This window comes from Lygodium microphyllum, chromosome 22 (assembly GCF_053477565.2).
Source record: "Lygodium microphyllum isolate KBCC chromosome 22, Lygodium_microphyllum_v1.1.10, whole genome shotgun sequence".
In the NCBI taxonomy this organism is placed as follows: Eukaryota; Viridiplantae; Streptophyta; class Polypodiopsida; order Schizaeales; family Lygodiaceae; genus Lygodium; species Lygodium microphyllum.
The window spans coordinates 92,755,055-92,777,778 of NC_141156.1; the positions used below are offsets into that span (position 1 = coordinate 92,755,055).

The 22,724-nt window shown below is 37.5% G+C and overlaps 1 long non-coding RNA gene across 6 annotated transcripts; it reads right to left on the reverse strand.

Moving 5' to 3' along the window:
* Positions 1 to 290: 290 nt before the first annotated feature.
* On the reverse strand, positions 291 to 12,273 carry LOC148017406 (uncharacterized). Of its 6 annotated transcripts, none has more exons than XR_015687914.1 (3): positions 11,498 to 12,273; positions 8,768 to 9,173; positions 291 to 919 (listed from the first exon to the last, which is right to left on the reverse strand). It is a non-coding gene; the product is annotated as an uncharacterized LOC148017406 (long non-coding RNA). The 6 variants fall into 6 exon arrangements; XR_015687916.1 differs by lacking the exon at positions 291 to 919 and having other exon boundaries at positions 6,775 to 8,942; positions 9,053 to 9,173; XR_015687915.1 differs by lacking the exon at positions 291 to 919 and adding an exon at positions 6,775 to 8,686.
* Positions 12,274 to 22,724: the final 10,451 nt, after the last annotated feature.

Genomic DNA, 22,724 nt, shown 5'->3' on the forward strand with positions numbered 1-22,724 from the left:
TTAGATGATTTAGGAGCTTTAAGCTTGATATTGCCTACATGATTTTCGTGTAAGTGAGGACGTTGGCAGTCGTTTTGACGCCGACCAGAACATACTCTTGCCGCCCAATGACAAATTTGTTGAATGAAGCTTTTTAAAGCTTACTACTAAGCTTACTAAGCTTTGACTTAAAGAGCTTAGTGTTTGTCTGTTTCAAAACGACTTGAAGAAGGAGATCTCCATGTGGTCCTCCGCCTCCACAGGCGCGTCCTTCGCGATCAAAGGATGCAGAAGGGGGTTCTTGACCGCCAGGAACACACCAGTATCGACCGTTCGCGACGAGACTGACTGTAGATCTCGATCGTTCCACGAGCTCTGCCTTTGCGCAAGATGGTAAGCGATTGGAATCTCTTGATCTCAGCTTTGCTCTGATACCATTGGTGCACAGATCGGTCACTGTATGCGCACGTAGTGAGCATCAGAAGGTCCCCAAGAACAAACGAACTCTATTTTTTGCACACAAATCAATGTAGAAAGCTTGCATGACATGAACAAGAGACCAATCGGGTGCAATCTCCCCCCATGCCTTGTCTGAGCGCTCCACAAAGCATGTATTTCATATATTAATAATCTTCAAGCTCAGATAATAGCCCAAATTAAAAAATAGCACGCTTTAGCTTTTGAGTTTTTTTTTGTGCCAAATACAATTAAAGCTAATGGGCGCCCAAGAAGTCAGGCGTACCCAACTACAAATATCTAAATCGTGTGCCCATGCGCATACAAAAATAATAAATAAATATCAAGCGCTTTGATAAATAAGCACGATAAAATATAGGCGCCATGCCTAAGACACGCGCCCATCAAAATATTGACGATAAATTTGAATACACGCTATCCTCCAATGCTTTCCACTGCCACCGCTGCTATCTCTACACATCAACTGAAGCATTCACAATTGTTAGTAAAATAATACAATTAAACCGACAAAAGTGAATACCTAATAGTCTTCAGCTACATAAATAAATTGGTTAGAAATCAATCCTAACCTTAGTTTATCACGAGTGCGCACTCTAAAATCATAAACATTTATTAATTAAATATGTATTTTGTGGAATCACCCATGTACACATAAAATTAACAAAACGCCCGAAAAGGATAGGCATCCCCATCGACTTCTCGCACAAAGAATCCACTTTGTGTATGAGCCCCGGTAATAAAATCTTACGGAATCCACTGTTAAACCTCACAGAATCCACCGTGGCACGGAATCCGCCGTGGAATATGCCTCCTGGCATAAGGATACTTGAATCTAGGTAATACCCTTTATCTCTATGGCATGAAAGGGACCTTTATATAGGTAGTAGTGCCAGAATTGATGACTAGAGGAGGCCCTAGTAACTCTTATGCAATTGGTTGTGCACCTAGGAGGTGCACCTATAAAAAATCATCCATATAACATGCATTCAAAGGATATTAAGAAATACCCTTTCTTTACATGCTATAAGACTATAAAATGCCCCTTTTACTTTAATAAACTTACGATTTAAAAAAAAATTATAATTATAATACATTTTATGAATCTAATCTTGTAAATTTACTAAATAAATACCCATTCCTTTGATGCTTTATCTTACATGTTTTATAAGGTGGAATCTTTGGGGCTATGCATCCACTATAAGCTCCAATAATAACAAGCATGTCTTGTGGGGCATTCCAATATTCAAAGCTTTAGAACTACCCTCTTAAGCCACAACACATCGAATTGTCCTTTATCATAAGCCATAATTCCATGGAGGTACTACTTTATTTTGTATCTACTTAGGAGTACCCATTCAAACACTAAAATTTTAACAAGGTTAGAAAAGATAAACACAAATCCTTTTAGTTAATACCCTGCTTCAAGGTCCATGAGGGATTTCCTACACAAAGCAGTGACTATATCACTTTTGCATAAACACACAAGGCTCCCCTCAACTAAATGTCATGGCCCATTGATATGGGTGCCGTAGTGGTTAGAGTTTGTTCATGCCATCCCCATCCAATACATATAACATCATTGAGATACACTCTACACCTTCTCATTGCAATCCCCACTTAGAGGCTCACTATTGTCATGGAGTAGTTGGGATGGAGATACCTAACTTGCTCAAATGAAAACAAGTGCTATGCACTATTGCAAGGTTTTCACATAGAGACAAATTTCCTTTTGTTTTCCATGCATGCAAATATAACATGAATCGATAGAGCTATTGGTATCGAGGGATCCTCCCTCTGCTCTAAATAGAAATAGTACAACACATTGACAACCCAAGAAATGCATATATAATAGCTCCCAATATAAAAAATACAAGATATTGAAAGCAAAAGACTTATCATACTCAATACACATGTTATTCATATCAGCATACCGATGGGCACACAATAACTTATTTGGAGCATGCCTTAGACTAGTAAGCACCTCTCCTTATCCACCCCCTCGAATGTGCTCTAAAAGAGATGATACATGTTACATGATTGAATCCAATACAATATACCTACATGGAGTCCTCTGCAATAGAATCAAATACATGAGGCAGCAATCCTTCGAGGAGATCAGAGGCGGTACATGACTGAGCAGATGGCCCAACATACGTGCTTTGTGTTGCTTTCCAAGTATTTACATAGCTTGCATATATCTGAATAATTAATCAAAATAATTTAATTTGAAGGTTGCTAGAGTCAAAGAAAATATTTGTCCTTGGAATTGAAAAATTATTGTGTGATTATGATAATCAATGGTAGGATTAAATTAATGTCAAAAGGGAATACTTAAGATAGTATCGGATGATTGAATAGGTAGAACTAATAAATTATTTTTCTCTTTATATCTATCTATAGAAATTTCTAACCCCTGATTTCCCATGTTCCATTGTATCTAATGCCTTGAATTGAAAACTTAACCTTGTACAATGAATGATTGTTTCTAATTGCAACCTCTTAACCAAATTTTTTAAAATTAAATCATGAGGACTATCATTCTCATGCAAAATAGTCACATTCAAGTCATGCACATAACCTTTCATCTTTAATAATCCATGTAAATATATAATTGTACGTGATTTTCCTTCCATCCTTTTTTTTGTATTGTATTGAAAATCTAATCAGGAGAGCGTAGTCAAGCACCTCCTCATTTTATGCAACTAGCCTATGTTTTGATTGTTATTACATGGTAATTGAGCTCGACAATTTAATAGTTAATATCTAAGTTTTTCATAATTATTATAGGAAATTTTTATATTTTTATTTTGAACATTATTATTTACAATTTGAGAGTTTACCTATTATTCAAGTTGTTGTTTGGATACATTTGCATATTGCTGGCTCGACAATTTAATAGTTAATATCTAATTTTTTCATAATTATTATAGGAAAATTTTATATTTTCATTTTGAACATTAATATTTACAATTTGAGAGTTTACCTATTATTCAAGTTGTTGTTTGGATACCTTTGCATATTGCTGGCTCTTGGTTGAAAATTAGAAGAATTATTAGATAGAAAAGAGTTAGGACAATACAACACAAAAGACTTCTTCATGTTGTAGCTGTTATGGAAAGAACAAGGTAGATTGGATTGTTGATCATGAAGCACTTGAGCAATACATTGAAATTTTTTCTTAGCATCATAGCCATAATAAAAAGCTTTATGAAAATAAGTAGGTTTGAGAGAATTCAGTTTAGCTTAAATGTTGGATTGTAGACCATCTTTTTATTTTTGTTTTAATATGCTTTAGGGAGCTTCCTCAAGCATGTGCAACAACAATAGCCTTTACCAGAATCTTTTGGTATAGACAAACATATTATCACCTTCTTGCCGCCAATATAAAATAGACCAATTATGCCTCACTTAAATATAAATTTGGAGAGAAACATTAAAATCTTCTTTAACTTTTTCTTAAATGTCAATCCATGTCTTTAGTTGGTCAGTACTAGGGTGAAGAACATTCCACCAAAGTCACATTTTTAACTTTCTTGGGGGAAAATCTTCTTGGTGGAGGTAATTATCAAATAGGTTAAATGAAAAATTTCATCCTTTTTCCATTGAATTCAAAAAAATTAAAATACTTATGGATTATTTTCTAGTTGTTCTTGATTTAGAGTGCATCAAATACACCTTTCAAAATCTTAGCAATACAATTATCTTCTTCTTGAGCTATAGAATTTTGTTGATGTTTGCGCACTTGAAGGACACTTGTGAGTGCATTCAAATTATGTTAAAGAAGATTGATTTATTATTGCATGAAAATTTCTAAAAGAGGTGATTTCACATTCTCCATATTGATTTCATGAGTATTTGACATGGTAGAATAGTTTCAATGTGCAAGAAATAGCCCTAACAAGATTCCACTACATGTGAATAATCCCTTAAAAACTCACAGAGATAGATTCCTTGTGTACGAATAAGATCAAGAATGCAAAATAATTTATGCATAACTTTGTAGAGAAACAAAGGCTTAAGATAATTGTTCTAGATGTTGAAAGATAAGTTTTAATATGTCACATGCAAGAATATATTCTATAAATTTCAAGAAGGCAAGGTGTATGTAAGCCAATATTAAAAGGGCTTATGGAAAAAGAGGTTTATATAAAGGCCCTCATCCCCCTCAAAAATCTTATGGGTGCCCAAAAAACTAAAGCAGATAAAGCTTTAGGCTTTATTGCTTAAGCTTCAAAAGCTTAAGATTTTTGTGATGGAGAAACAATGCATATAACTTGGATAAAGAAACAACCATGTGACAAATCCATTGCCCCCAATGGCAGGGCATCAATGATCTACTTGCAGTTTGAAGGTCAAGGAGATGACAAGAACTAATGTGTGTTCTCCAAGAAATGGTAGGGGGCAATAGACTGATGGTGAAGAGAGTTCTTTTCTTCAAATCCTTGGGGCAAATCCCTTAACCAATTTGTGATAGAGAAGGAATGCGTGATGATAAAGATAATGTAGATGTCCAAGCATAAATGATGGTTCCATCCATAATGTTAATGCACAAATCAATCATCGTTTTCTGATACCAATGTTGCTAGCCTTCATCTTAGAATAGCCAATCATTGATAGAAAAATAAGATGAGAAGAAAATTGTATAAGAGAAAATACAAAGGTTACAATAATAATAAATAATCTCATGTAGAAGTGCGCAAATAAATGTGCATGCTAACACCCAAAATAATAATCTTGTATACCGAGGGCGCTCCATTGGTAAATACAAAAAACACTCCTTCTATATTATTCTAGCTATTAATGATTTGTTCATGAAGACTACAAAGCACATTAATTCCCTACTTATTTCCCTAGTATATTGCAATTAATGCTATAATGCACATATGTAATAAGTCATAATTATGTAGCAAAACATATATAATAGCAAAAGTCTAGAAATTTAAGTAAACCACATCTTATACTCATGGTAATTAACTAAATATCATAATAGCAAGCAGAGAAAAACATGAAGTACACTTGGATACCCTTATAAGAGACTCGTTGATGATGCTAAATGACTTTTATGTATATTGAAGTCTCAATCCATGATATCATACAAATTAAAAAATGAATTCAGTAAATTTTTACTTTGGCATTAAAAAATTGAACACTCTTGTACACTATGAAGGACATACTCAATAGATTATAGCTCTCTAGAACTACTAAGAGGGCTCATTATGCTATTATAAGGATTCAAGTACATATTGAAGCATAAGACAAAATTTAGGAGAATATATATAATGATGTTGATCCATATGGAAACAAAAAAGAAATTTCGCATTGCTCCCACATAAGAAATACAGAGCATGGAAAAAACAAAGTTCAAATACACACTTCTTAAGCATTATTTTCCACACTTGATCATGCTAGTGGCAATGCTTTTCCTTCAGGTAGCTTCTTGGAGAGGCTCATTCATGATGGGACATATATTGTGACTGCCAAATGTAACTTAAATAGGCTTATTTCTAATTGATTTGAGTGTTTTTTGGCAAAAAATGTGTTTTTTCATGAAAAAAGTCACTAGGACATGTCATGTCTTGCTCAGACAAAAACTATTTTATTTTAAAAATCATTTGTTAGGGTTTTAAGAAAGTAGGAATACATTTATGACATCAAAATGTTCAAAATTTGCACCAAATTTTTGCTCTATATTTTGAAGAATTGTTTGGTAGAAGTCAATATGCTATCACACCATGTCATAGGATGCCACAAGAGTTCCAAATACAAAAAAACATTCTTAATGCAAATAATGCATCTATATAGAGGATGGGTTTGACAATCAGTACAACATATAGACACAATAGTGACGTTTAAAGCGATGGAATTATTCATGGAAAAAAATTACCCTCGTCATCGCTATTCACGTCGCTATTAGCAAGGTAATCGATTCGTCACTATTAGTGTCGCTATTTGCATTGCTATTAGTGTCTCTATTAGTATCTCTATTAGTGTCGGTATTTGCATCGCTATTAGCGTCACTAATTAAGTTAGCGACGCAAATAGTGACGCTAATAAAGACGCTAATAGCAACGGTTGCAAAGTAAATTTCCGACGCAAATAGAAATGGTTACATAGGGGGAAAAAATTAGGTGGTAGGGCATGCATCCCTGCCACCCTTCTAGCTATATGCACTAAATATTCTTGCATAATTTATTTGCCAATGTCACCTACACCTAATGTCTAAAAATTGTGTATCAGATTTTCAAAAAAAAACTGAATCCTTTGATTGCAAAAGCTAGATATAATCAATTTGAAAAGGTATTTCGCAAGGAACTTTTTCATCACTTGCTTAGGCCCGAGAAGAAAAAGAACTTGTGATTGCAAAAGCTAGAGATAATCAATTCAAAAAAATATTACTCAAGAAGCTTTTTTATCACTTGTTAGGCCCAAGAAGAAGAGCTTCACTTCAAGCTTTCATTATAATCAGGACCATGAGGTATGAATAAATCCCATTGATCTTCTACTCACTCCAGCTTATTCCAAACTTGTTCAAGTCTTTTTGGGAGAGCATTTGGACATTTGTAAGGGTTATACCATGGTGTTGGAGTCAGAAACACTTCTTCCTTCTTGTTTTTACCTACATCTAAGTCATCTTCCAACTCTTCTTTCTTGTCTTCACCCTCAATCTTAATGAATAGAGGTGTTTTAAGATCAAAAGAATCAAGCTCATCCTCCCCCTTCTCAAACTCCATTTTTTGAGCTCCGACTAGTTTCTGTACTCCAAGTAGATCCATGGAACGAACAAATTTCTGTTTACCAAGTGATTTCGTAAATATATCTGCTACTTGGTCTTCTATCTTCACATGAAGTAGATCAATCTGTCCTGCAAGTACCATTTCTCTGATGAAATTATAATGAACCTCTATGTGTTTGGATCTAGCATGATAGACGAGGTTGCTAGCCAGCATCCATATATACCTCAGGTTGTGTACATAACCCTCACACTACTCCATATATACCTCTTCAAGCAAGTCACCATTAAAGAATGAATTTTTGATATCCATCTACCATAATTTTTAGCCCTTAGAAGCAGCTAATGTAATGACTATTTGTCACCATTTCCATCTTGGCAACCGAGCTGAAAGTCTCCTCATAATCTAGGCCGTATTGATGTGCATATCCCTTTGCAACCATTTGGGCTTTATACCTTTCCACCCAACAAACCATCTAACTTGCATTTCTCTTTATAAACCCATTTGCTTAAAGACATCGCGTACCTCAACCTTGTACATCCGAATGTACAGCCATGTGTATTAGTTGAAATCATCTATCCAACTGACAGTAGATTCTTGCAAATTTTGTTCTGCCATTTGTCCAACTGACAATAGATTCTTGGTAATAGAAGGTACATGCAGTACATCATGTAGGCTCTTCTTTCTGCCATAATAGCTGCAGCAGTCTACCTTCCTACTGGTGGGCCATCCCACACTTGTGCCCAAAATCTTTCCATTCCTTTCAGCTCCAAGTCTTGTATGACTTCCCGAACAACCTTATGAAAATATCTTTTCGAGATGAGAAGCTTGTATCCGTGCTGGATTCTCCTTATCTCCTGAAGAGCGATATTACCCGATTTCTATCTCCTCTTCTTCTCTGGTGGTCGTTGTGCTTTATGGCCAGCACCTATTACTACACTAGAAGAGGCTCCACCTTGTGCTCCAAGTGGCGGGCTTTGGCATGAGGCCTTCCCATGGCCGAGAAACGAGGACATGCTTGCTTGATTCCTGCCATGCAAGCTTGAGGAGGGCAAGTTGGAGAAGAGACAAAGGTTGGGGGCATGAGAATGAAGGAAGCAAAGAAAGTAAGATGTGAAAATGAGAAGAAGAATGCACTTTTAACCCATTTAAACCCCAAAACTAGGTTAATGCAGTTTCATACGCACTGTCCATCGTGTGATCGTAAATCCATAACCTTTTATCGGAATGCGACGAAACTTCACAAGCGCACTTGTTAGGTGGCCAAGAGCCCAATTGTTTTTGGGAAAAAAAGGCGTACAGACCCCTGGTTCGAAGTTTGGCATCTAAAGAATCCTTTCGTGCTTCTCTTCTCCTTCTCCTTCATGGGTTCTCTCCATCTCCTTTGTAGTTGTTCCCTCTCTTTTAGTGGATGCGGTGGCCATGGTAGTGGTAGTGGCAACCTCTCTCTCTCTCTCTCTCAAAATCTCCCTTGTGTTGATCTGTCTCCCTTCTTCTCTCTATACATCTCTTCATCAACAAAAAGAAAGAGAGAAGTAAAGAAAAGAGAAAAACAAAGTGAGAAGAGAGAATGCACTTACCTCAAAGCTTGAAGATGAATCCTTTCACACCTCTCCTTCTTCTTCTTCTCCTTTACGGGTTCCCTCCTTCTTCTTTGCAGATGTCCTCTCTCTTTTTGTAGTGGATTGGCGGTGGCAACGGCCTCTCTCTCTCTCAATCTCCCTTGCGCACGTTGATCTCTCTCACTTCTTCTCTCTATACACTCGTCATCAACAAAAAGAAAGAGAAAAGTAAACAAAAGAGAAAAACAAAGTGAGAAGAGATAATGCACTTATCTCAAAGCTTGAAGAAGAATCCCTTCGTACTTCTCTCCTTTTTTTTCTCCTTCGCGAGTTCCTTCCTTCTCCTTTACACTTGTCTCCTCCCTTTTGTGGATGGCGGCGGTAGCGATGACATTCTCTCTCTCTCTCTTGCTTATTTACAAACCTGTAAAATGCCATGCTCGGATTTCGACACTTTTTTATGAAGCCCCTCTCTCTCCCGTTTTTATTTCTCTCCATCTCTCTCTTTCTTCCCCTCCCTTCTTCTCTCTATTTCTCTCCCTCCTTCCCTCCCCACTCTCACTCAACTCATCTCATTGCAAAGACAATCAAAGATAGAAAATAAAAAGCTTAAAAAATAAAGATATTGAAAGAAATGTCATCCCACCTCTCTTTATCTCTCTCTGATCCCCCCTATCCTTTTACTTTTCTTTCTTAACCTTCTCTCTCACTCACTCATTGTTTTCCTGTTTCTCTCTCCCTCTCTCTCGCTCTCTATTTTTTCTCTCTATCTCTCTTTCTCCCTCTCTCTCTCTCTCTCTTCTTTTCACTCTCCTTCCTCTCTCAGCTACCTCACCCTTCTTTTCTACCTCCTTCTCCTCTCTTCCTTCCCTCTCCCTCTCTCTATTTATCTCCCCCTCTCTTTCTCTCTCTATTTTCCTTTCTTTGTTTCCTCTCTCTTTGTTTCTTCCCCCCCTCTCTCATTGTTTCTCTCACTCATCCTCCTCTCTCCTCCCTTCATCTCTCATTTCTTTGTTTCTCTTTTCTTTCTCTTTGTTTCATTTCTCTCCCTCTTTCTCTCTTCCTCTCCCTTCATTCTTCTCCTTCCCTTCCTCCCTCCCTCTCTTTCCATATATCTCTTTGCAAAGAAAAACAAAAAAAGAAAACAAGAGAACACAAAAATAAAGCAAGAAGAGGCAACATACCTACCTGAAAGGCCTGAAGATTAAACCCTTTGTACCTTCTCTTCGCACCTTCCCTCCCTTCTCCCTTTCACATTTCTCTTTCTTCTTTGTGTATAGCAGCGGCGGCGGTGACGATGGTGATGAGCTCCCTCCCTCCCTCCCTCTCTCTCTCTCTCTCTCTCTCTCTCTCAAAGCTTTAAGCTCTCTCGCTCTCTCTTTCATTCTTTCTCGCAAATGTTTTCTCGGCAAAGGTCACGCTCGGGTTTTCAAAACTTTTTTCTCAGATCGGCGTTGCTATTAGCGTCACTATATGCATCACTATTAGCGTCTCTATTAGCATCGCTAATTCTATTAGCGATGCTTTTAGTGACACCGTTTTTTTGCATCGCAAATGGTCGTTCCTATTGCCCCATTTCCTTGTAGTGAATAGAACATACATTATATGATGAATTTAGTTTCTTCTATGCTAGCTTCATCCTTTGGTTCAAACCTATATAAGTTGAAATGAATATACTTGTTTGGTTTCATATGCTTATTGAGACAAATCTCACATTTAAGGAGCATCAAATTAAATTATATGTTTTGATTGGTTTCACTTTGTTTTTACTTGCTTGAGAAATCTGAGTCTGAATCATGCCAACACTCTAAGTTCTCATTGAGTGATTATATGTGAGTAACTAAACAAAAATTGATTGTAAGGTTAAATGTGATATAAGTTATTGTAGCAACATAAACAATTTCTTGTTGTTTATTAGATGGGTGAGTTCTCTCAACCTTAATCATGAACAAAAGAGCATTGAACCATTCTCGATATGCATTGATCATAAAACTACACATCATGTCCAATGTTTAAATTCCTTAAATTATATATATTCAATTGCACAATTTTATGTTTGATCAATTATTTAAATTACATTCTTACATTGTTTCATTATAGGCTTGTGAGTTATGAAGCCATTTGAACTTAATTAATTGGTGAATGTCCAAAACCTTTTGTCCAGACTACTTAATTGATTGCAGGATATGATACGACAAATCAATAATTTTGTGAGGAGTAACTTATATTGAGATAGTTTTGACAAAGCTCTAATTAATATAAACTCCATGTTCTACTTGCAAAGATGTTGATCCAAAATTAAGCTAAAAAATGAAGCCCATTTTGTGCATCTTGTGATTCTGGGCGTCAATACAACTTTCTATGTTAACACGTACAAGACATCAAATCAATAGTCTTGAAATTTAGACGTCATTAGAAGACCAACCATCGGTGATGGCAGATGGTTTTCAAAGGAGAGTAGAGCACCTCGGGCATTGAATATGGAACTACATATATGGGTTTGGGAGACTTGTCATGCAACTTTGGACATGTAACCGTTTTGTAATCGGAATTGGTTTGTGTAAGCGGTTTTGGGTCGGGGGCCGGGGGGCAGAGAGAGAGAGAGGGAGAGAGAGCCTTATATACAACTGATTGGTATCAGGTATTGGAGGCCTTGAAGCTTAAGCTGGATGATCTGGAATGGCAGCAATGACAAGGACAAGGGGTAGTTGAATGACTAAGAATAAGTAAGGAGGCAAGAGGACATACTCGATCAGTAAGGTGACGGCGACGACGACGACGACGACGAGGATGTCGCAGCTGCAACGGGTTTGGCAGTCCTGTACTGAAGAAGACGAATAATGACAATGCGTAGAAGAAGATGAACAAGAAGACAGGAGGCTGGCTGTGATCCACACAAGGCTTGCGACGAAGAGAATGGCTGTCGATGTGAGACTCCATACGAGCAACAGAGATACTAGGCTGACGCACATGTACGCCGAGGCCTCTCCCATTGTTTTCCCATAGAGAGCCACCAAACCTTCTTACTCGTAGCCTTTGTGTTGCCCTTCCACCTAAACTTCTTCCGGTTCTTTTAGGGCGTTTCCTTGATCCTTACTATACTTTAGTCTTCATGCAATGCAACAACCATGCCTTAGCTTAACGCAATGACACAAATTCACGCACAAGCAAGAGCCCTTCTCAATTCAAGAAGGACATGGTGTAACAAGCACGTCTTTGCTTAGAAGTGGAGTTGGCCAAAAACATACATGCACATGCACACACGTGCATATATATATGTGCATGTGTGCATGTGCACACAGACACAAAAGGCTAGAAGCGTCCATTGTCAATCACCGAACTGCATGTGGTTTTAAGAACAATTAGTGCAAGTATAACCATGTTGCCTAGGGGGCAGTTCAAGAAGCCTTTGCTATAAAACCAAAATATTTAAACAAAAACCTAGCATGTTTTATAGTTGGAATACTCTAGACAAAAAGATTGCCAAATTTAGAGTATCTACTATCCAAATTTTGAAAAGTTTTTAAAATCATTCTAGGTATTAAGTCCTCCCATATATTATGAACAAGTGTAACATGCATCTTGTTTTGAATTTATGTAGACTACTACCATAGAAAACCACCTTACCAATTAGGTTGCATGAATCTATGTGCACCTTTTGTCCTTGCCTAAAGAAATGTATTTATATAATAAAAATGGCATTAGCTCAAACTCAACATCATCATACCTTTTAATCATATTCAAGGGTTGCACTAGTAGCACACTAGGTTAAGAAAGGGCCTATGATATTTATACTAAGCCATGTGAATGAATTCCATTTTCACGAAGGCGATTTAGAGAGGTTTTCCAAAAATTTCCATACACATTCAAGAAAACCTAGTAGCCTTGCTTAGTTGAAAACTCTCAAACTTGGTAGCCTTTATTCATTGAAAGCTTTCAAACACTCTATAATGGAGATTAATGATGCTTTGATTTTTGGAAAGTGTGGAAATTAGAATCAATAAGATGCACATGGTGGTCTACCCCATAATATGAAGGAGAAAAAATGTTGCATCATAACATGTAAAAATGATGCACATGAGAAGCATGATGCAAAAACAACAATAGCAAAATGGTACAAAATTTAGTTGAAACCAAACAAAAGTGCATGAAAAGCACGCTAAAAGATTTCACCATAGCAAAAGCATGAGTAAAGAATGTTATACCATAAGTATTAGGTTGAGCGTTTAGTGTTGGCGTGAGTGTGTAGGAAACCTTAATACTTGCTATTTAGATTAAGTTGTGGTTGCATTCACTTGTCATTAAAGGAAGTATCACTTATTGTTTCACATGTAGCTAGCTTTTATTAGGGTGGGATCTCTTTGAGCACGTTCGACTTGCAACCGTAAAAGACATTGAAAAATCTATGGTCTATTTAATGAATACTGAATAATAGGTAAAGAAAATGATAGTTTGGATACCTTATATGAAAAATGTGCATTTTACATGAAATCGTTATATGTAAAAGTTGTTTCAAGTGTGTTTGCAATCAAAGTCAGAATCTTATTAAAAAACTATGGAAAAAGTGGATAAATATTGAACTCGCTAGAATCACAAGGAAACAAGGGGAAGGCGACGCATTGCCATATTCTCTTTCATTTTTTACTAACTAAAAGCTTTGTTGATAGTCCAACAAGCTTCATGAACTACTTTATAGAGTTTGAAGGTTAGGTTTTTGTAGTTTAGTGATGACCTTGAATTTTCATTCATATTTACTCTTGACTCATGTATGCACATCTTATTATCTCAAGCATTTGATGTGGATATTTTTATAATGTTTCCTGTGATTGATTCATTTATGTGTGTGTTTCAAATAGGTGGACCAATTAACCAATTTTACCAAACTCTAAGATACATGACATGTATAATGAAGGATTTTCTAATAATTTATTTGGATCTTCTAACAATGGGAACTACCTTATAAATGGTGGATGACCCTTACTGGCCCTAAAAAATATTGCTCATACTTCAAAGGATTATCATGCTACCCATTTTTAACACTCTATTAGCATAGGAAAATAAATCGTTTGGTATTAGTATCCTTTCCACATGTTGAATGGTCTTGCAATAGCAATACATATGATTATCTAAGTTATTGGTATTAAGTTCTTTGAAGAGTTGTTGTCATCATTTAAGATCACAAATGAGCATGTTAATTATTAATACTATTTTGTTTTCAATGTAAAACTTGTGATCAAACAATTGTCTTATTCATTTTCATTAATTTCAATTTGGATCTCAATGTGTCATCAAATAGGCCTTTCATGTGTAGTTATTATGAGTATCGAGTTAAAGTTATATGATCCATTATCATAAGTTGTTTTGATTGAAAAAATGGTATACTAATGTTGACGCCAAAATAACATAATTGTTCTTACAAGTACTAGAAATTTGAATCAAAATAGAAATTTCATAGATTAGACATTTCGTATGTTTCAAGGTATATGTAATGTTTTCTAGGCAAGGTTATGAAAATATCTTAGTTTAATTTTTCATCTCATTCCCTATCTTTCCATAAAGTTCTAGTTTTCTTATTGTTTAACTTACATTTGAATGGTTTTGTGTATAAGACACCCTATTTCCTATTGCATATAGTTAAGGAAATATCATAGGTACTAGGTTTAATTGAAAAATTTTAGCATCCCTTGTCATGGAAACTAAACTTTAAACTTCTTAAAATCAAGTAGTGATACCTTAGTACAATTAAAATTACTCTATATACACATTGTATGAATGTCTACCACATTGTGTGTGTGTTCAACACTTAAATCTAGTTTACGTAACTATCTATATAAAGAAGTTGGTGTGTTATTGTAGTATCTCATGGGATCTCAATAGAATGGTTGGATAAAGATGTACTTACTCTTTCAAGGTCTTTTACTCTCTTTGGTACAAGCTATCTCTCACATAATCAACTTGTACTCAAGCTTTAGAGATGAGCCATTGACCAACCCTCCATTCTAGCCCATGTCCATAGGAAAAAAAATAGAGATTCAAGAACAAGTATGATAATCTCATTCTAACTCTCTCATGATTGTTCAAGACATTGAGAGAAAATCATGTTTAAGTGATGCCCTTTTGTTGATCTACTATCCAATCTATCATTCACATGCAAGAATGCCATGTTGAGAAGAAAAGGAAGAAGGAGAATAATGTAGAAGGGAAGCATCTCTTTGGTCCATTACTCCCTCTTTCTTTCATTCACTCACTCCATCACTCTCTCTTTCTCTCTGTTACAACTATATATATCATCTCTCACTTGACTTGGGTCTCACCTATATATACTAACTCTACATCAATATGAATCATTCTTTGGGAGCATGCCTTGTGTATCTCTCTCGTACTTTCTCTCTCTCTCTCAACATGGTATCAGAGCTATGGATGTGTAGCAACAACAAGGAAGATAAGTTGTTTCATTGTTTATACTTGATTGAATTCTTTGCACAAGTGATGATTTGATACATGAACTTGTTCAAATTATAAGTATTAGTTAATTTTGTCTTTAAAAACAAAACCGGGTCCAGGTGTGTAGCTCTCGTCGTGCTCTCGAATCTTGTCAAAACAGCTTGTCAATCGGAGTTCTGGATCAAAAGTTATGACAATTCAAGATTCAAAACAGCAATTCTGCTCGAATCTGCGATTCTTTATTTAAAACTGTATTTCTAATTACAGTTTGTTAATCCCCAATTACAGTTTATTAATCGCTCGTCTTCGTTAATGATGTTGATTATGACAAGCAAACATCTTGCTATTTTTAGCGATGTTTTATTATCGTTCACGTTCTTTGCTTGATCGAAATAGCACTTTTCTTATATGCGTCATCTCGTCTTGCACGTTACGCCTCTCTATTTCGGGCTTTCTTTTTAGTCACTCAATACTTACGTGCATATCCCTATTTTGATTGTCATGCGTCTCAACTACGCTTGTCTTGATCATGATTTGTAGATTCTGCGATCTCATCTTATTTGTTTTCTCTCGACATACAGGCATGGCCAATTGCGTAATTGTTAACGGATATCCGTTTGGCCAACGTTCGGTTCCCTTCTTCCAAGGACAAGGCTTTCCTGGGTGGAAAGCAAAGATGATGCTAATTCTTGAAGGTGACGAATTATTTGATATTGTTTTGGGCGACCTGTCTTGCCCAGTTCAACCTATTGATGTGATGAATAACAATTCTGTGATTACTGATGGTCCATTATTTGAACAATGGAAAATTGATCATACTGATTGGATTCGTCGTGACAAAGCGGCTCGTCGTTATATATTGTCTGCACTTCCTGACTCACTTATGTTGATGAAAGCTCATTAAGACATGCACTTGGTATTGTTCCAAGTTCTTGTCTCACTGATTGAGGCATGTATCATTGTATTCGAGAAAACTTTATAGTAAATCATTTTTTGTATCGTAGGTATGTGTAGGGGCTCGGGTTTTTCCCTTGTTCTCCCCAAGGGTTTTTTCACTCGCAGCCAGAGACCTTTGTTTGAGTGGGGATGTTACAACTATATATATCATCTCTCACTTAACTTGGGTCTCACCTATATATACTAACTCTACATCAATATGATTCATTCTTTGGGAGCATGTCTTGTGTATCTCTCTTGTACTCTCTCTCTCTCTCAACGTGGGGATGTTACAACTATATATATCATCTCTCACTTGACTTGGGTCTCACCTATATATACTAACTCTACATCAATATGATTCATTCTTTGGAAGCATGTCTTGTGTATCTCTCTTGTACTCTCTCTCTCTCTCAACACTCTCTAGCAAGTCTATGGCCATCAAAAACTCTCCACATGGGGAGAGCTATGAGAGAGAGAAGTAGAATATAAGTTGTGTAAACTCTACTAGGCATATGATTAAATAGAAAGTTGAAGGTGAAATTAAACTCAAAGATGGTCAATGTAGGCTAAATAAAGAGCAAAATAAATGGTAATTGGGCCTTAGATATAGAAAAAGTGAAAATAATAGGACTCGAGAGTTTAAAAAGCCACAAGAATGATTTTTTCATAAATCCATATCCTCATGTCTCTTAAACTTTTTTATTAATTTTAAACTATCATAGAATGTGGAGACACTACAAGGAAAGGGGAAAATAGTGATGCCAAGTTTTGATGCAAATTCGCGGTGTTGTTATTTGCATCGCATAAATAGCGACGGCACTCAGATGAAAAAAACGCGGCCAAAACCCAAGCGCGGCATTTTGCGAAAGAGTTTGCAAAAGAGAGAGTAAAAGAGGGAGGGAGAGAAAGAGAAACAGATAAAGAGAAGGAATAAGAGCTTCTCCCCACGCCGCCGCTGTGCCGCCGTTTGCAAAGAAGAGGAGGAATTGTATGAGGGCGAAGAGGAGACAAAGAATCCATCTTCGAGCCTTTATGGTGAGTGCATTGCTTCCTCTTGTCAAGATTGTGGGAGAGAAGGAAGGAGTCTCACTTGTAGCTTTCTTGCTTGCACAATGGGGGAATACACACAAGGGTGGAGGCTGAAAACAGCTTTCCTCTTCTTAGTTGTGTAAGCCAAAAAGAACTCAAGTACATAGAAATAGAAGAACCCTATATATGGGTCTCAAACCAAACTCAACTAACTAAGGTGGCATACTAACTAAGCCACGAACTAGAGTAGATAAGGATAGCTTTCATGTAGCTATTATTCATGGGCGGTGTACAAACCGCATCTACAGCTAACAAGTCCGTGACATAAATGCACAACGGTCACCCTGGCATATCACAAGTGGAGCTTGATATCTCAACACTCCCCCTCGAGCTCAATCCCAATTCCTGCACACCAAGTAGGTCTCTGAACTTGCGAAGCTTCTCTGCACCCAATGCGTTCGTAAATATGTTAGCTACCTGATCCTCTGTGCTGACATAAACTAGATCAATAAGACCTAGTAAAACTCTCTCCCGCACATAATGATAATGCACCTCAATGTGCTTTGTTCTAGCATGATAGACTGGGTTATTTGCCAAGTGTATAGTACTCATGTTGTCACAATAAATGACAACTGGCCCATATGTAGGCTGATGCATATCATAAAGTAGCTTATGCAACCAAGCTACCTCACATGTAGCCATTGTTGCACCCCTGTACTCAGCCTCTATGCTTGACAAGGCAACTGTAGGCTATTTCTTGTTGCTCCAAGTGACTGCAACACTCCCAAAAGAGAACACATATCCACTGGTAGATCGTCTATCAGAAATATTACCAGCCCAATCAGCATCAATGTATCCATGCAACTGTATCTGAACCCTAGTCTCATAAAGTAGTCCATACTGCAATGTGGACTTCACATACCTGAGTATGCATCTAGCCGCATCCAAATGCAGTTTCCTTGGAGCCTGCATAAATTGACTTACCAATCCAACAGCATAGCTCAAATCTGGCTTGGTAATAGTCATATAAATCAAACTTCCTACTATGCGTTTGTACATAGTAGGGTCTTCCAGAAGCTCACCTGCATCTGCGCTCAGCTTCACATTCTACTCCAAAGGAACTGAAATAGGCTTACAGCCTGTCATCCCATATTTGGACAGTATGTCCAATCCATACTGCCTCTGCAAGAGCCGTATCCCACTTGGTGATCTAATCACCTCAATGCCCAAGAAATAATGCAGCTCTCCCAAATCTTTCATCTCAAACTTCTGCTTCAATAACATTTTCACATGAAGGATATCTTCATCACTGTCACCTGTCATAATCAAATCATCAACATAAATGACAAGTAGCATAATACCTTTCTCTGTTTTTCTCACATAAAGTGAGAAATCTGCCTTGGAAATCTGAAAGCCAATAGTGGCAAGATATTGTCCTATCTTGTCAGACCATGCTCTAGATGCTTGCTTCAAGCCATACAAGGCTTTCTTCAACCTACAAACAAACTCAAGATGAACAATATGCACATAACCTGGTGACTGCTCCATATAGACCTCTTCTTGCAAATCACCATGCAAGAAGGCATTCTTTATATCCATCTGATGTAAAGACCATCCCTTTGATGCAGCCATAGCAATAACTGCTCTTACGGTTGCCATCCTTGCAACCGGACTAAATGTTTCTTCATAATCAATGCCATATGTTTGTGCATATCCCTTGACTACTAATCTTGCCTTGTATTTGTTCACAAAACCATCTGCATTGTGCTTCACCTTATAAACCCACTTACAGCCAATTGCATTCTTACCTTTAGGCAAAGGTACCAATTCCCATGTAGCATTTGCTTCCAAGGCATCCATTTATTCATCCATGGATTTCTCCCATTTTTCTTTTCCAATGGCTTGCTCAAAAGAAGTGGGTTCTGGTTCCTGTATCACTTTGACCATATATGCATAGTGAATGGCTGTAAATCCATCATATTTCAGCCTATCCACAGGATACCTAGCTCTGGTAGACTTGCACAAAGTAGGTTCACTCCTAGGTGCTCTCAAAATATCCCTGGTCTTCCTTACTCCAAGTGTAACAATAGAAGGAATACCCAACTCATCATCAATGCTCTCTTCTGAGCCACTGGATTCACCATCCACATAAGAGTGACCTGCATTCACATCAAACATGGGCTGATCTACCTTCTCTTTTCCTTTTTGTGATACCTGCATACCACTATCTGCATTGCTTTGAGAAGATTCTCCTGATCTCAATCTGTCTATCCATGGCGAAGAATGTGAACCACTGCTAGAGGACGCTCCAGGTCCACTAATATCTTGTGACTGCTGCTGTGAATTCTGTGCAACATTACCATTTTGTGCATATACATTATCAATCATATTTACTGGTTTATACCAGCTACTCATCTCATCAAAAACAACATCTCTGCTCACTGTAAACATACGAGTAGAAGGGTTATAGCATCTATACCCTTTCTGCTACAGAGAGTAACCAATAAAGATGCACTTCTTAGCTTTTGGATCCAACTTGGATCTCAACTCATCTGGCACATGAACATAGGCAATGCAACCAAAAATTTTCAAATGAGAAATATCTGGTTTCCTACCAGTATACCTCTCCTCTGGAGTCATCCCATGTATTGTTGCAGTGGGAGTCCTGTTCATTATGTAGACTGCTGTAGCAAGTGCCTCAGCCCAATAAAAATCTGGCAGGTCTTTTTCATTGAGCATGGCACGAGATACCTCTCCAATATGCCTATTTTTTCTTTCAGCAATTCCATTTTGTTGTGGGGTATGACTACATGAATATTGCTGCTTTATGCCATGCTCCTGCAAGAACCTTGCAAACTCATTTGAGAGGTACTCTCCCCCTCCATCTGACCTTAGGCATTTTATTTGCAGGCCTTTTTCTTTTTCAACCATACCTTTAAGAGTTTTGAAATGCCCAAAAACTTCACTTTTCTTTTTCATAAAATACACCCAAACTTTTCTGCTATAGTCATCAATAAAAGTGACAAAATAATGATAGCCTCCAAGAGATGCAGGTTTTTAGTCCACACATCAGAGTGGATTAATTCCAATGGCTTCTTACTCTCTTGAACATGTTTAGGAAATAGTTTCCTTGCCTATTTTCCAAATTGACAGGCTTCACATACCTTATGTATTTCTGTAACCTTGAATTTAGGCAATCCTACAATAATATTTTGGGCCTGCATTGATTTAAGTCGTTGTACATTAACATGACCAACGAGTTTATGCAAGATATCAATATCTACAACTACACCGGTCCCATGTGCAAACATTGCTGCACTCAATTCAGGCATGTCTGCATCCAACGTAAACATTCTGCCCTTCTTCTTTCCTTTTGCTATCAAGCGACCTTTATTTTTCATATCCTCAACAAAGCATCCATGAGGATTAAATCTGACCTGCAAGCCCTGCTCAACCATTTGACCAATAGAAACCAAATTCTTGGTGATATTCGGGACATGAAATACATCGGACATGTATTTCTTTTTTCCATCCTGCATAGACAAAGGAATTTTTCCAATCTGCACAATAGGATGTGAAGTATCATCACTAGTCTCCACAAATCCTGGTTTTTCCATTTTCCTTGCATCCTCCATCCATTCTGCATGACCTATCATGTGGTTTGATGCACCTGAGTCAACATACCATACATCGTTGCTTTCTTCTGCACTTGTCACAGAATTGTTCATGTGCTGCACCATAAACAAATGCTCATTTCTGTCATCACCCTGTCTACTAGAAGATGCATAATTCCCTTGTTGCAATTTTTCATTCATGATGTCATTCTTCTTTTTATAGTAGTCCTTAGCCATATGACCCATTTTACCACAGTAGAAGGATTCAACATTGCTGTTTGCATTTTGGCCTCTTTGCCATCCACCACGGCCTCTTTGGCTCCCCCTGCCTCTAGAGTTACCATGTCCTCCTCCATAGGACTGGTTTTCTTGAGTTTGCTGCATATTCTGATTTCTACTACGGCCTCCAGATCAACCTCCTCTACCTCTGCCTCTACCTCTTCTAGCATTTGAGTAGAAGACAACTTCTTTTGAAGTTCCTCCTGAAGAAGATGCACCATCATTTCTCTGCTCCTCAGAAATTAGAAGAGCAATCAACTCCTCAAAATCAGGGAATCTTTCACAGATGGAAATGGATGTTCGGAACTGTGCATAATCCTTTCCTAGACCATTCAAGGTCACAGAAACTAAATCATTATCTTCCACTGGCGACCTAATGGAAGCAAGTGCATCTGCAATCTTCTTCACCTTCATGTGGTAGTCATTGATGCTCATATTTTCTCTTTGCACATTATGCAACTCTTGGTTGAGCTGCATTTTCCTGGCTTGCGTATTTGTGCTATACATTTTTTACAAAGTATCCCATGCCTCCTTTGGCGTACTTGCATCTTGAATATGCATAATCATAGAGTCTGAAATGTGATAGACAGCCAGTATATAACTTTCCTGGCTCATGCCATGCTTTAAATGCCTGTATTTGCTGTTGATTGGGAACATCAGGAAGAACTGATTCTTCTTCATTTCCTGCAACAAATTCCCAATATCCTTTTCCCATAAGGAAATTCGTCATTCTAAACTTCCATGCTTGGAAGTTGTTCTTGTCAAGCTTTTCAGTGACAATCTGTGAAAGAGAATCAGATGCTATTACAGAACACTACAAAAAATTATGTCACTGCAAAGAACACAGCTTCAGCCTCACAAGGGCAAATCTGCAAAACTGACGAAAGTGGTATTTGACCACACAATCACTTCCTAGTGACGATTTTGCATCAACATGCAACAAGGATGATTCTGTAACTCCCAATGTCTCTGCGCACAGGCATACAATGCAATTTCTACAGTAACTTTTCACCGACCTGTAAAACAGTGGTCGCACAGCATACAACCGGTCCTTTTCCTGAGTGTGTGCAGAAAACTTCCGCCTCCAAAACAGGCCCCGAAATGGCCTCAAATAAAAAAAACAGGATTACCAAGGGCCAAAGCTCTTACCCGCAGCATATACTGCCCTCTTGCTTCATCGCGAAGGGTGTCTCAACCTGAGACAATGTACTCTTGCACTTTCCGGCTATGCTACCTGCAGAGACTTGCTCCCAAAACAGAAGAATGAAAGCAACATCGGTCCTCTTACCAGAACACCGTGAACTTGGCTTGCTTTCGTGAGCTCCTTACCACGAACAAGGCTTTGATACCATGTCAAGATTGTGGGAGAGAAGGAAGGAGTCTCACTTGTAGCTTTCTTGCTTGCACAATGGGGGAATACACACAAGGGTGGAGGCTGAAAACAATTTTCCTCTTCTTGGTTGTGTAAGCTAAAAAGAACTCAAGTACATAGAAATAGAAGAACCCTATATATGGGTCTCAAACCAAACTCAACTAACTAAGGTGGCATACTAATTGAGCCACGAACTAGAGTAGATAAGGATAGCTGTCATGTAGCTATTATTCATGGGCGGTGTACCAACCGCATCTACAGCTAACAAGTCCGTGACATAAATGCACAACGGTCACCC